We start from the raw sequence: 13,154 nt of genomic DNA, 5'->3' as shown, positions 1-13,154 counted from the left end.
ACTGTTGAGACAGGACCTCCTTCTAATGCCACCTCTGCTAGACTCCCTGCTGACAGCAGTCACACTTTCGAGAGAGGACCTCCTTCTAATGCCACCTCTGCCAGACTACCTGCTAACAGCAGTCACACTGTCGAAACAGGACCCCCATCTGTTGCCACCTCTGCCAGACTACCTGCTGGCAGCACAAATTATCTTGAGTTTAGGGGCGCAATATCATTTCTTTACAATCAACAGTAAAATGCCAAAATCCAAATCATTTTTTTATTCTATTACATATCTAAAAACATGCCTTTCTTTTTAATATGTAAAACTTAGTCATTATTGTGTACATTTTAATGCATCCTGATTGGTTCTACCTTTATATTATTTTTCTGCAATCAATCTTTTTTTTCATTTCTTTTGTGGAACAATCATGTCAAAATCCAGCTCCATTAGCCATCAAAAAATCGTCGTCCAAGAATGTAAAATGGTGATTTTGCTTAAATATCACACAGTCAGTGTCAACTATCAGTGACTTTTATAAATGATTCCTCACTCTCCTGAAGAGAAGCGCTCACCCTGTCTATCACACAGCATGCAGGTTGGAGACTTTCATTAATAATCTGTATCTGGTGAACAGACACTGTGTGCTCGGCCTGGATATCACCCAGCTGCAGCTCTGCGACCTTCATTATTGATCCTGCACTCTTCTGAAGTGAAGCTGCGTGCTCGGCCTGGCTATCACACAGCTGCAGCTCTGTCACCTTCATTATTGGTCCTGCACTCTTCTGAAGTGAAGTACTCAGCCTGGCTATCACACAGCTGTAGCTCTGTCACCGTTATTAATGATCCTGCACTCTTCTGGGGTGAAGTACTAGGCCTGCCTATCAAACAGCGGCAAATCTGTGACCTTCATTACTGATCCTGCACTCTTCTGAAGTGTGCTCGGCCTGACTATCACACAGCTGCAGATCTGTGACCTTCATTATTGATCCTGCACTCTTCTGAAGAGAGGCTGACGTCTTTGTAGCTTTGAAAGTTGACAAAAGATCTTCACACATTTACTGCAATGACATGGCTTTTCCCGTGTGTGTTTGCTGGTCAGTACTTAATATTGAATATACATAACATCTACTTCAACATTCACTGCACTTGAATGATTCCTGTGTGTGTTTTCTGATGCCTTTTTGACCTGAAATATATATATATATATATGTATATATATCCATTGTCACATTCCTTGCACTTGAATGGTTTTTACAGTGTGTATTCACTGATATTTTCTTAATGTTAATGATTCACTAAAACTACTTTTACATTCATGGCAATGATATGGTTTTTCCCTAGTGTGTGTTCTCTGATGCTGTTTTAGTTGTGATAATCGACTAAACCTCTTCAAACATTCTCTGCAATTATATGGTTTTTCTCCTGTGTGTGTTCTTTGATGGTGATTTCGGTCTGATAATCGACTAAAGCTCTTCATACATTCACTGCACTTGAATGTTTTTTCCTGTGTGTGTTCGCGGATGAATCCTTAATGTTGAAGATTCACTAAAACTACTTTCAGATTCACTGCACTGGCATGGTTTTTCTCCAGTGTGAGTTCTCTGGTGCCATTTTAGGCTTGATAAATATATAAAGCTCTTCCTACATCCATTGCACTTGAATGGGTTTTCCCCGGTGTGTGTTCTCTGATGCTGTTTTAGGTCTGACAATCGAATAAACCTCTTCTCACATTCACTGCACTGGTATGGTTTTTCCCCGGTGTGTGTTTTCTGATGCTGTTTTAGGTGTGATGATTGACAAAAGCTCTTCACACATTCACTGCACTTAAATGGTTTTTCCCCTGTGTGTGTTCGCTGATGATTCCTTAATGTTGACAAATCACTAAAACTACTTTCACATTCACTGCACTTGAATGGTTTTTCCCCTGTGTGTGTTCACTGATGACTCCTTAATGTTGAATATTGACTAAAACTACTTTCACATTCACTGCACTTGAATTGTTTTTCTCCTGTGTGTGTTCTCGGATGAATCCTTAATGTTGATGAGTTACTAAAACTTCTTTCACATTCACTGCACTGGAATGGTTTTTCCCCTGTGTGTGTTCGCTGATGCTGTTTTAGGTGTGATAATTGATTAAACCTCTTCACACATTCAGTGCAATTATATGGTTTTTCTCCTGTGTGTGTTCTCAGATGGTATTTTAGGTCTGATAATCGACTAAAGCTCTTCAAACATTCACTGCACTTGAATGGTTTTTCCCCTGTGTGTGTTTGCTGATGAATCCTTAATGTTGAAGATTCACTAAAACATCTTCCACACTCACTGCACTGGAATGGTTTTTCCCCTGTGTGTGTTCGCAGATGTGTCCTTAATGCTGATGAAACACTAAAACTTCTTCCACATTCACTGCACTGGAATGGTTTTTCCCCAGTGTGTGTTCTCTGATGCTGTTTTAGGTCTGATAATTGAATAAACCTCTTCCACATTCACTGCACTGGAATGGTTTTTCCCCAGTGTGTATTCGCTGATGCTGTTTTAGGTGTGATAATTGATTAAACCTCTTCACACATTGAGTGCAATTATATGGTTTTTCCCCTGTGTGTGTTCGTTGATGTCTTTTTAGGCCTGATAACTGAATAAAGCTCTTTACACATTCAGTGCATTTGAATAGTTTTTTCCCTGTGTGTGCTTGCTGATGGGGTTTTAATATTGAAGACAAACTAAAGCTCTCACTGCATGTGTCTGAGACTTCTCTCTTGGTTAGTGTCTCTGGCTCTGGTATATATTTGTTTACATCCATTGACTGTACTTCCTGAAGAGCCAACATGACTGATAAAGCCCTTATGTTATTCTTGCATTCCCTGTATGAGTCGTATTTTGCACGTTTGTTTTCCGATTAAAGAATAAAGTGCAATGGTCACCAACTACTTCCCAATCTCAAAACGTGTGTAAGGCTTCTTCGTGGGCGATTGTGTCTTTAGACTGGATAATGGTTCTGCACGCATGCGGGTAAAGATCCAACGTCCTTCTGGTCGGTGCACACTGGGACAGTGCTCTGTATTTCAGACAGCAGAACCCCTATTTCTTTTAACCTTCAGTTGTCTGACTCCACTCCATTGCGCTTTTCAATGGTTGCTGTGGATTGGTCTGAAACAGTTTGCAATACACCTCTAAGACTGAATGGTGGCCTGGTATTATTTTAGGAAGCACAGCACTGCTGTCACCACCTCATACCGACCTCATGATCAATGCTGTTGGATATGTTTACAAAAGAGGAGGTTTATCAGTGTTGTCTTAATTGTCTAGAGGTTATTTCTTCGTTTTGAGGCATGGAGGTGCACAGCTGAGACTCGTGGAATCACTGAATTTCTCGTGTCCCTTGTCCCTTCTTTCAAGATGTCTCAGTTTATGTTCGAGTTTGGCTGGCTCTGACGACACTTATGTTTTCCTGAATACTGGAACTCAATATTTCGGACTACGTCTTTGCAGATTTACAGAGTTATCTTCCTCATTTTGAAACGTTTCGTACAATCAAAGATTGTTTTCTGTCGGATGTAAAAAGATTTAAAATTACTTAAAGGGAAACATAACGGAATGTGCACACACAATTTTTTATTGATTGTATAAAAATCTCTTGATTACCATTTCTGAAACTTATAAAGGCATATTTAACCATACACACAAATGTACATAAAAGTTGCTTTGACTTTCACATCTTACTTATTTCAGCAAAGGTGTTCATGAGTAAGTTAGTAAAATAAAGGGCGCTCGCATAGCACTCATACACTAGTTTCAGCTTTAGGTAGATGCATATAGTCAAGGTTTTGTTAAAACAAGAACAGCTCTTTGAGTAAGAGATGGATCAGGAAGACTCAAGACAGAAGGGTGGACATCAGGATGTTGCGCCATAAATCAAATTTTGCTGCTCGCAGAGGTGCCTGGCTTCATCCACTACACCCACAATATGCAGTAGAGCAGCAGTTTAATAATTATAACTTACTTTGTGGTTTTACTTCTTTCAAATATTTGTCAGTGTTATCTACTGGGGAGGGAGTTCCACGGATGGACTAGGAGATTGAGCTGGGCTGCTCTGTTGTTTAGTTGTCTCACCTGTAACTTTAGAGCTTGAGATAGCACACTAGCCAGGCGGCCCACTAGTAGACAGCTGTGGTGCATCAGCGTAGCAAGAGCACAGATGGTGCACCAAAGCCAAACCTGTTATCGCCCTTTCACCCCTGGACCATGTCAAGCACCCCAAACACTCTCTTAAAAACATCTCTTAAGCCAAACTGCTCTGTCCATATACCCTGCACCTCTGCTGCCCTCCATACAAGGTAGGGCCTGTTCTTAAATGTATTCACCTGCACCTCACATGCATAGACCTGCTTTCAACATTCCATTTCCAGCACAAAACCTGTGAACAAGATGTTACAACCATGCAATTCCCATGACCTTTCATGGGTCTCTCCTCCTACTCAAGCTTTTCCACATCACCTGTACAAACCACTGTGGCCACATTTAATGGAACAATACTGAGGTGTGCTCATTCTTTCCACAAGATGGAGAATGCCCCAGAACAGCACACACTGTTTATTATTTATTTTTATTTATTCAGCTTATAAAGCGCACTGTCACCTTGCAGGCATCCGGGCGCTAAGCAACTCAGAGTACAGGTATGTCGGATACATGGCCAGACAACTAAGTCTTGGGGAACAGCCAGGTTTTCAAACTTCTTCTAAAAGGGAAGAGCTCCCTAATTTGTCTGATCTCCCACGGGAGCTCGTTCCACAGTTTGGCCGATGTCACCCCAAAGGATTTACCCCCTGACCTGACTTTCCTAAACCTCGGTACCTTCATCAGTCTCGCTGATGAGGAGCGGAGCCTTCTTGTAGGGATATACCGATCACATTTTTTGGGGCATGAGCGCAGGACCCATCCTAATAAGGGTTTTAAAGAGAAGGCAGAGAGATTCAAATAGAACTGGTTCAAGCTCTATGTCTGTCTCGGCTGGACTACGGAAGTGACTGGCTATGCGGTCTCCCCACAGCTACTAGAGCTCCCCTAAGAGCATCTACTAATGCGGCAGCGAGACTCATCACTGGCTTAAAAAGAAGGGCCCACATCTCCCCTGACCTTAAATCTCTAAACTGGCTACCATTTGAAGCCAGAATTCACCAACTCTAATAATAAAATAAATAAACTCTCTGTCTCAGAGGAAGCCAGTGCAGTTCTTCCAAGGCTGCAGATGTAGAGGACCTTCTAGGCAGCCCTAGGACTACCTTGGCTGCTGCTGACTGGATCCTCTGTAGTCTGTCCAAAAGGAACTTCAGGGAGTCCAGCAGTAGGGCATTACAGTAATCTAACCTACTGAGAATCGTACACCTTACCACTAGCGCACGCGCCTGAGGAGGTAGCAAAGGGAAGATTTTTCGCAGGGATCTAATGATCACAAAACAGCAAGCTGTCGTTTTTGTAACCTGAGCTTCCATAGTAAGCTTGTTGTCAAACATAATGTCCAGGTTACGGTACGTTTTTACAGGCCGAACTGCGGTTGAATTACCAGAGGGCCAAAAAATTCCAAGGAAGGACATGAGGTATCCTGCTCACTGAGCAGGAAATCACCTCAGTCTTCCCTGCATTAAATTGTAATGGGTTGTCCTTAAGCCAACGGGCTGTGTCCCACAGACAGTTGTGAAACACATCCACTGACGTCGAGTCCTCTCCCTCAAAGGAGAGAATCAGCTGCGTGTCGTCAGCATAGTTTACGATGTCAATATTGTATGCTTTGATGACCGCAATCAGGGGTTTGAAATAAATATTAAATAAAATAGGGCTAATTGCCGAACCCTGTGGCACACCATGCGACATGTTCAGGGCCGGACTGGGAACCAGAACCGGCCCTGGCAAAGTGCTCGGCCGGCCCCCCTCCCCTCCTCCGGGAGGAGAGGGGAGGGGGAGAGGTGCGACCGCGCTCTGTAACAGGGCCGGTTTTCGGCCGTTTTTGTTACAGGGCCGTTTTTGCAGCATAACGGCCCTGTAACAAAAACGGCCCCAGGGGCCCAAAACCGGCCCCCACCCATGCGGCCCACCGGGGGATTGCCCGGTGCCCTCAACGGCCAGTCCGGGCCTGGACATGTTGCAGAAGACAGATTGAAAAGGAGGGAGGGACACCGCCTGCTGTCTGTCCTGTAGAAAAGACCGAAACCATCGTAAGGCACAGCCCCTCACCCCAACCTCGCTCAATCTTCTTAGCAGGATCTCATGGTTGACCGTATCAAAGGTGGCAGACAGGTCGAGCAGGATCACCTCTGAAGGTCATCCATAACGATCACCAAGGCAAGCTCGGTACCATGGGCAGGCCGAAATCCGTACTGCACCTCCTCCAGCAAGTTATGTTGCTCCAGGTGCCTAGAAAGAGTGTTACTGACAACATGTTCCACAATCTTGGCCGGGAACCGCAACAAGGAAATAGGCCTATAGTTCTTAGAACACTCTGGATCAAGAGAAGACTTCTTCAGCAGAGGTGTCACCAGAGCTTGCTTCCATTGGGGAGGGACCACACCACTAACTAAAGACTGATTACAGATCAAGCAGAGAGTTGGAAACAGTTCTTCCTCAAACTCCTTCCAAATCTTGTGTGGTACCGGGTCCAGGGGAGAACCGGAGGAAATACCCTGTGCCACCCTATTGAAATCCTCCGCCTCCAGAAGCACAAACTCAGATAGATATTCAGTGGCCTGACAAGTGGGGCTAATATCCACACCTTCAGAGTCACTCACCACAGGAGCGTCAACGCTCGTAGCCTCAGAGACTACACTCCCTGCTGCCTGATGGCCACCCTCCAGATCATCAATGATCAGTTGGATTTTCTCCTGGAAGAACCTGGCCAGGTTCTCACAGAGTTCTTTAGAGGGTGGTATCACATTCTTAGAATAGTCAGGGCTAGTAAAACTGTTCAGGATGTTAAAAATGTTTCTAGAGCTGTTAGAGGCATTGCAGATTAAGGAAGAGAAATAGCCAGCCTTCTGATCTCCTTCTTATAATCCATAATTTTGAGTTTCCACAGGAGCTTGTCCATCTCCTTGTAGCCTCTCCTCTCAGCCTGTTTGCACGCTAATTTCAGGTCTTTCAAAGTATTGTTAAACCACGGGGCGGAGGCTCTGCCCCTACATCTATGTTTTTTCAGGGGGGCACAAGAGAAAAGGCAAGGTGATTTCAGACACAGAGAGGCATAATTCTCCTCAACTTGCTTGTCTAATGAGAAACAATCCCTGACCTTGAACACAATATCAGAACCCCTCATCCGTGTGAGAGCCTTCCAATCTCTACTGATATATTCTGTTGTGGAGTGAGCTACCTGAGTATTAAGGGTATTAAAGTTAACAAATCATTTAATCAGAAAGTGATCCGCCCATTCCATAAGCAGAATTTCGCCAATATGCAGAAGATGGTTTTCTGAGAAAATTAAATCAAGAAGATGCCCAGCTTTATGAGTGGCCTTGGAGACCTGCTGAAAGTGGCCAAGACCTTCACATGAGTGAAGTACATTATAAAAACCAGAGTCAAGAGAACCATTTAACCACAAATTAAAATCACCCAAAATTACTAATCTATGATGTGTGGCTGCAATATTAGTGAGGGTATCCAATAGTGATTGCTGCTGCTGTACACTAAAAGCCCCGGGGGGGTCTGTAACAGATAATCCCCGTCAACATAAGACCAGAACCATTTTTAATGGTCATGCCGAATAGTTCCAGTCCAGTAACCACATCAATATCAATAGTCCCCATCTTCAAGGTATTTGAATTTTTTGAATTTTTAAAATATTTATAGAGCGCACTTACACCAGAATCGGTTTCATGGCGCTAGGAGGCAGAAAAACCAGTGGATACGGAGGGAGGGTTATAAAGCTACGGATCTGGAGAACAAAAATGTTTTAAGATGTTTGCGAAATTCCAGGTAGGAAGATGACGACCTGAGAGTAAATGGAAGTGAGTTCCAGAAGGAAGGAGCCAGCACTGCAAATCTGGCCCCACCGGACTTCTGTTTTCTGAATCGAGGGACTGATAGAAAAGCCAAATGAGTGGAACGGAGTTCTCGGGGAGGAAGGTAAGGGGAAATGGCTTCACACAGGAAGGCGGGAGCGGTCCCTGCTCTGGCCTGGTAGGTGATACACCCAAGCTTAAAAAGGGCCCTCTCCCTCACTGGGAGCCAATGGAGAGATTGCAACAAGGGGGTCGTATGATTAAACCTGGGGAGACCGTAGATCAGGCGGGCCGCCTGATTCTGAATCTGTTGAAGCCGGCAGAGCAGATAAGCCGGCGCACCATTATAGATGATATAGGTATCTTTATAAATTACCCCAACCCCACCCCCCTCCCGTTCAGCCTGCACATAAGATAAAGATAAAGTGCCTTCTGTGACTCTCACACATGCCCGGCAAGTACACAGCCCCTACACAGCTTTTACAAAGGGCCAGATGCCTAGCATTGCTTTTCAAATACACACAAAATGCCATAGGCACAGCTCAACAATGTAAAATAAAAGTGTTTCGCAGTGTGAAATGCACCGCCAAATGATCCAAAGCGGGCAGCATGCCACCAAGGGTCTTTACTATGTCAACTGCGTTCTACAGCAGCAAAGTTTGTTGTCACCAGAGTGTTCTTCCTTTGAAAAAGGTGCTATGCATGTGGTATTTGTACAGCACAAACCCAACCAAAAAGCAGCTGAGCTCCCTATCGGTCCAAAGCAGGCACAGAGTCAACGAGTGATAGGTGAGGTAGCTGGATAGTGGATTGTTACTGCATTGTGATCGAAGAGCCTGAAACTAGCAGCATGTGTGCTAATTCCTCAGCAGCTTTCCCTCTATGACATGTAGAGCGGGTGCAGGCCAAGATCAGACAGAAATAAAACATTTATAGCTCAGTAATATTCAGAGATATAGAAGCGGAAAGTAGGATGCTGGCTTCCAATAACACAGCGTTGAGCACTCCACCTCAGCCAATCTTTAACGATTGTTTGAAGAACAGAGCAACAGGAAGGTGTTTTAAATGCAGACCATCAACCTTTCACCAGTTGCACAAGGGGGACAGCATTGGCTAGATGAACGCTGTGCTCCAGCAACTGCTCAAGTCATGCATACAGGTGCTACAACATGTTAGCCAAGTGCCCTGGAACCCTCAATTCCAATTCACTCAATTTAACTACACACATTACAGTTAACTCTCCCCCCACCGTATCAAGAGCGTGTTTCCTGATTCGACACCAGAGTGTCCGTGCTGTAAACTGGCTGATGCTGGTTTCTAACATATGGTGTGGGAGTGCCCAACACTACAGGTGTCATGGCTCGAGGTTTCAGCCACCATAGCAGAACTTGCAGATCATACACTGTCAACTACCCCTGAACCCTGCCTGCTAGGCCTTCACCCTAAAGCAAAGCGGGGCAAACACACCGGTTCATAGACCTTGCATACATACTTTTCAAGCGCCAAATAGAAATGTCTTGGAAAGCGGCCTCTGTGCCGGACACTAAGAGGTGGCTGCATACTCCCCTGCACTGTGCACGAGCAGAGGATAACACACTACACATGCTACTCACTAGAGGAGTGGGGAGAATGGGTGAGGGTGGGAAAGTAAGATCTGCTTTCATGGTTACCCCCACGTTTTGCTGGTGTCATACAGTTTTTCTGACCAGTCTGATTGTGATCCTGCTAATCAGGACCCCAGTCACTGGGCTTCCTCACTATATGGTGAGTACTTGGTACATTCCTAATTGGCTGCTGGTGTACCCTTGTACGTCTCTAGTATATGGTACTAGGTACCTAGGGTCAAGGAACTCCAGGGGACCCCCATGGGCTGCACCATGTGTTATGCCACCCATAAGGGACCCTCCAAACTCTGACCACATGCATGCCATTGCAGCCTGTGTGAGTTGGTGCATGTACGATTGTACCCAAGTATGATGTATATCCTCCTGTTCATGCGGTCTCTGTTCCCCTGTGGACAGTGGGGCCGGGAGCAACGCTAGCAGATTGCATGGATTAGACATTATGTTGATCTACCCTTACGCGTTCCCGGCAGCCTCCTCCTTACATCCTACTTCCTTATAATGTATTGTTTTATTGACGCACGGTCTGCTATTAGGATTGGCATGTTTTATAGTCCTCACCATCCTCCTTGCCCTGTGATCACCCTTTACCTTAACCCCCTCGCTGCCAGGCCTTTTGTCCCACTGTGACACTCCCTTTTTTTGGGTATTTGGGGGGGTTTGCGCTTAGGCACCCGTACCTTTCTGTCCAAGTAAATTAGCGTCCTTTTCTTCCAACATCCTGAGTATTCTAAAGGCACCCAGGGTTTGTGGATTCTCCTGGAGGGTAGAGAGAAATTAGGCAAAATATTGCAAAAAAAACTTTAATGGGAAAATAGTGCTGCAGAAGACAACGTCAGTTTTTTCCCTGCAAATGGTATCAACAAAGGGTCTGTGGTGTTAAAATCACCATCTTCCCAGCTTTCAGGAACAGGCAGACATTTGTCAGAAAACCAACATTTTCTACACAGTTTTGGCATTTTACTAGGAAATAGCCTATTTTCATATTTTTTGTGCTTTCAACCTCTTTCAAGTTAGTGGTAGAAATGGGTGTAAAACCAATAATGGATCCTGGAAAGCTATAGATTTATGAAAAAATACATAATTCTGAATTTAGCAAGGGGTCAATTGTGTAGATCCTTCAAGGTTTTCCTATAAAAGTAACAGTTTAAATAAAAAAAGATTGAAAATGAGTTCAAAACAACAGCCATTTGTGCGTACATTTTCACCTGTAACTTCTTCAAACTATGCTAAAATTTTTAAAGCAATATACCGTTATGTTTGCAGGACCCTTCTGGTAGCGGGGATATATCGGGCTTGTAGGTCCACCAAGAACCCGAGATACCCAGAGCCAATAACTGAGCTGCACCTTGCAATGGTTATTCATTGTGTCCCGGGGAGACAGCAATTCATTTGGTAAAATATAAAGAGTGAATAATAGGTATCAAGGAAACCTACGTATTTCTCATATTGGGAGCAAGATTTGGAGTTTAGAAGCAGTGGTTATTTGCACATCTCAGAATTTGTGCGTAGCAATACCAGAATGTGAATTAGGGGGCATTTTTCAAATTGTCTTCTTTTTTACACACTGTCTTACATTTGGAAGGCAGAAAGGTGTAGAAAACCAACTGGTAATAACACTTGTTCTACTATTCTGGGTTCCCCTAAGTCCACTGATAAAAACAGCACCTCACTTGTGCCCGTGACAGATAATGGGTTAAAATGCAGCATGGGCATTTTTTAAAACCTAGACACCCAGGGGAATCCAGGATGGGGGCACTTGTGTGGCTCTCACCAGGTTCTGTTACCCAGAATCCCTTGCAAACCTCAAACTTTGTAAAACAAAAAAGATTTTCCTCACATTTCTGTGATGGAAAGTTCTGGAATCTGAAGTGGACCCACAAAATTCCTACCACCCAGCATTCCGCCAAGTCTCTCGATAATTGGTACCTGTGGGTAGGTTTAGTGCCCACAACAGGAAACGGCCCAAAAACAAAATCAAAGTGGTCACATATTTTTTTGCAAGGAAAACTGACCCTTTTTTTTTTACAGAGTTTGATATATCGCAAACTTGACCCGAATTGGGTATCAGAGCGCCTTAGATCGCTACAGTTGCATTACATGAGGACACATTCAGTTTTATTAGTCATGGGTAGATTAAGTGATTTGCCCAGAATCACAGGATGTTCAGCTGTTATTGCCGAGACTCGAACCCAGTTCCCCAGGTTCGAGGGCGACAGCCCTTGTAGTTCCGTAGCTTGAGGGTCAGTGGTTCGGTGTTCTGAACCCGTTCAATAAAGTTCGTCGGAAACAGATGATTTTGGTATCAGCGAACCGCAAATGATGAGTGCGGTGTGTATGAGTGTTTTCGCCATAATCGATCAATGAGAACACTACGTATTCAGGGATTTCGTTTGAACCTTCGGTTTCCATTTTGTGTGCGACAGCCATTTTATGTGGTTGCCCTCACATAGGCCGATGACTACGGCCAAGCGAGTCTTTTGGACACGTACACCTTAGTTGACTCTTGAGTGACCTGGCCGAACTGACTTCCCTGCCGGAGGCTAACTTCGCTGAGCCAGTTCCTTGTCGAGCAGCTGGTCAGATAAAGATCAAAGAGCAGGGCATGCCGAAGTTTACAGTACACTGCACCCACCTTTCTATCTTGCTTCTAATCTGTTTCTGCTCCTTCTTTTACGACATAATCATTGATTTGGGTTGAGGTTTATATGATCGGTTTTGCCCGGCCCGTCCGAACAGGAATGTAGGGTTTTTTGCTTGGTCATGTTTAGGAGCTGGACAGATGGAAAGTGGGATTGTCATCACACGATATGTTTGAAATGTCATTTTCTCATTGGTCAGTTTATATGCTAGCCTGGAATGTTGCCTAAGGCTTGATTTTTGGCATAAAAGACCATGCTCCGCTCATTGAATTTGTGCAGTCTCTAGCGAACCACCCGTGTTGTGCTTCGTAGATCTCTGTTCCTGGTTGCAGCCAATAAACATTGGTCTTTGACGTCATCAAGAAGCGTCCCGTGTCTCTGTTTGCCAAGGCAGGGGAACTCGAAGGCATCGGGCGTTATCCCTGGCGCCGCTGGGTTCTAAAAACCTAGTCCTTCAGTTGGCGCCCAACGTGGGGCGACTTCAGCGGGACCGGTCCAAGCCCGAAGATCGTGAGGAGCTTTGTGTGAAAATTCTGGAGGAAGGCCAGCCACATCATCGACCCCTATATGTCGTCGTGGTCCGAAAGTCTTTGCTGCAAGGTTCCCCGCTTTCCGACGGCTACGAAAGACTGCTGCCCTGACTGTCGCCCTGTCTTGGAGCCCTTAGATGATTTCTAGAGCGAGACAATAGACGGGTCTTCTGGTGACACCATCGAAATTTCAGTTAAGTATGAGTGGAGCGGCTCCCAGTCCTTAGTTTGTTTTGGTATCCTTCAAGGATCGCTTTGATTTGGTACCTGCAGGCCCCAAAACCGAGGGACTCGTGTTTTCACGAGACTAACGTTTTAAAGATTTTCCTTGAAGTTTGAAGCTAGACTAGTGAGCGAAGATGCCTGGTCTTAGCAGACTTGGAAAGATAT

The 13,154-nt window shown here is 44.7% G+C and overlaps 1 pseudogene; it reads right to left on the bottom strand.

Annotated features, from left to right (window-relative positions):
* Nucleotides 1-1,249: 1,249 nt before the first annotated feature.
* Nucleotides 1,250-2,812, bottom strand: LOC147737837 (uncharacterized; annotated as a pseudogene).
* Nucleotides 2,813-13,154: the final 10,342 nt, after the last annotated feature.

The sequence above is a fragment of the Lissotriton vulgaris genome, chromosome 1_1 (assembly GCF_964263255.1).
Source record: "Lissotriton vulgaris chromosome 1_1, aLisVul1.2, whole genome shotgun sequence".
NCBI classification, from domain to species: Eukaryota; Metazoa; Chordata; class Amphibia; order Caudata; family Salamandridae; genus Lissotriton; species Lissotriton vulgaris.
The sequence above is the reverse complement of the archived record's forward strand: the minus strand, read 5'-3'. Positions and strand labels throughout refer to the sequence as shown.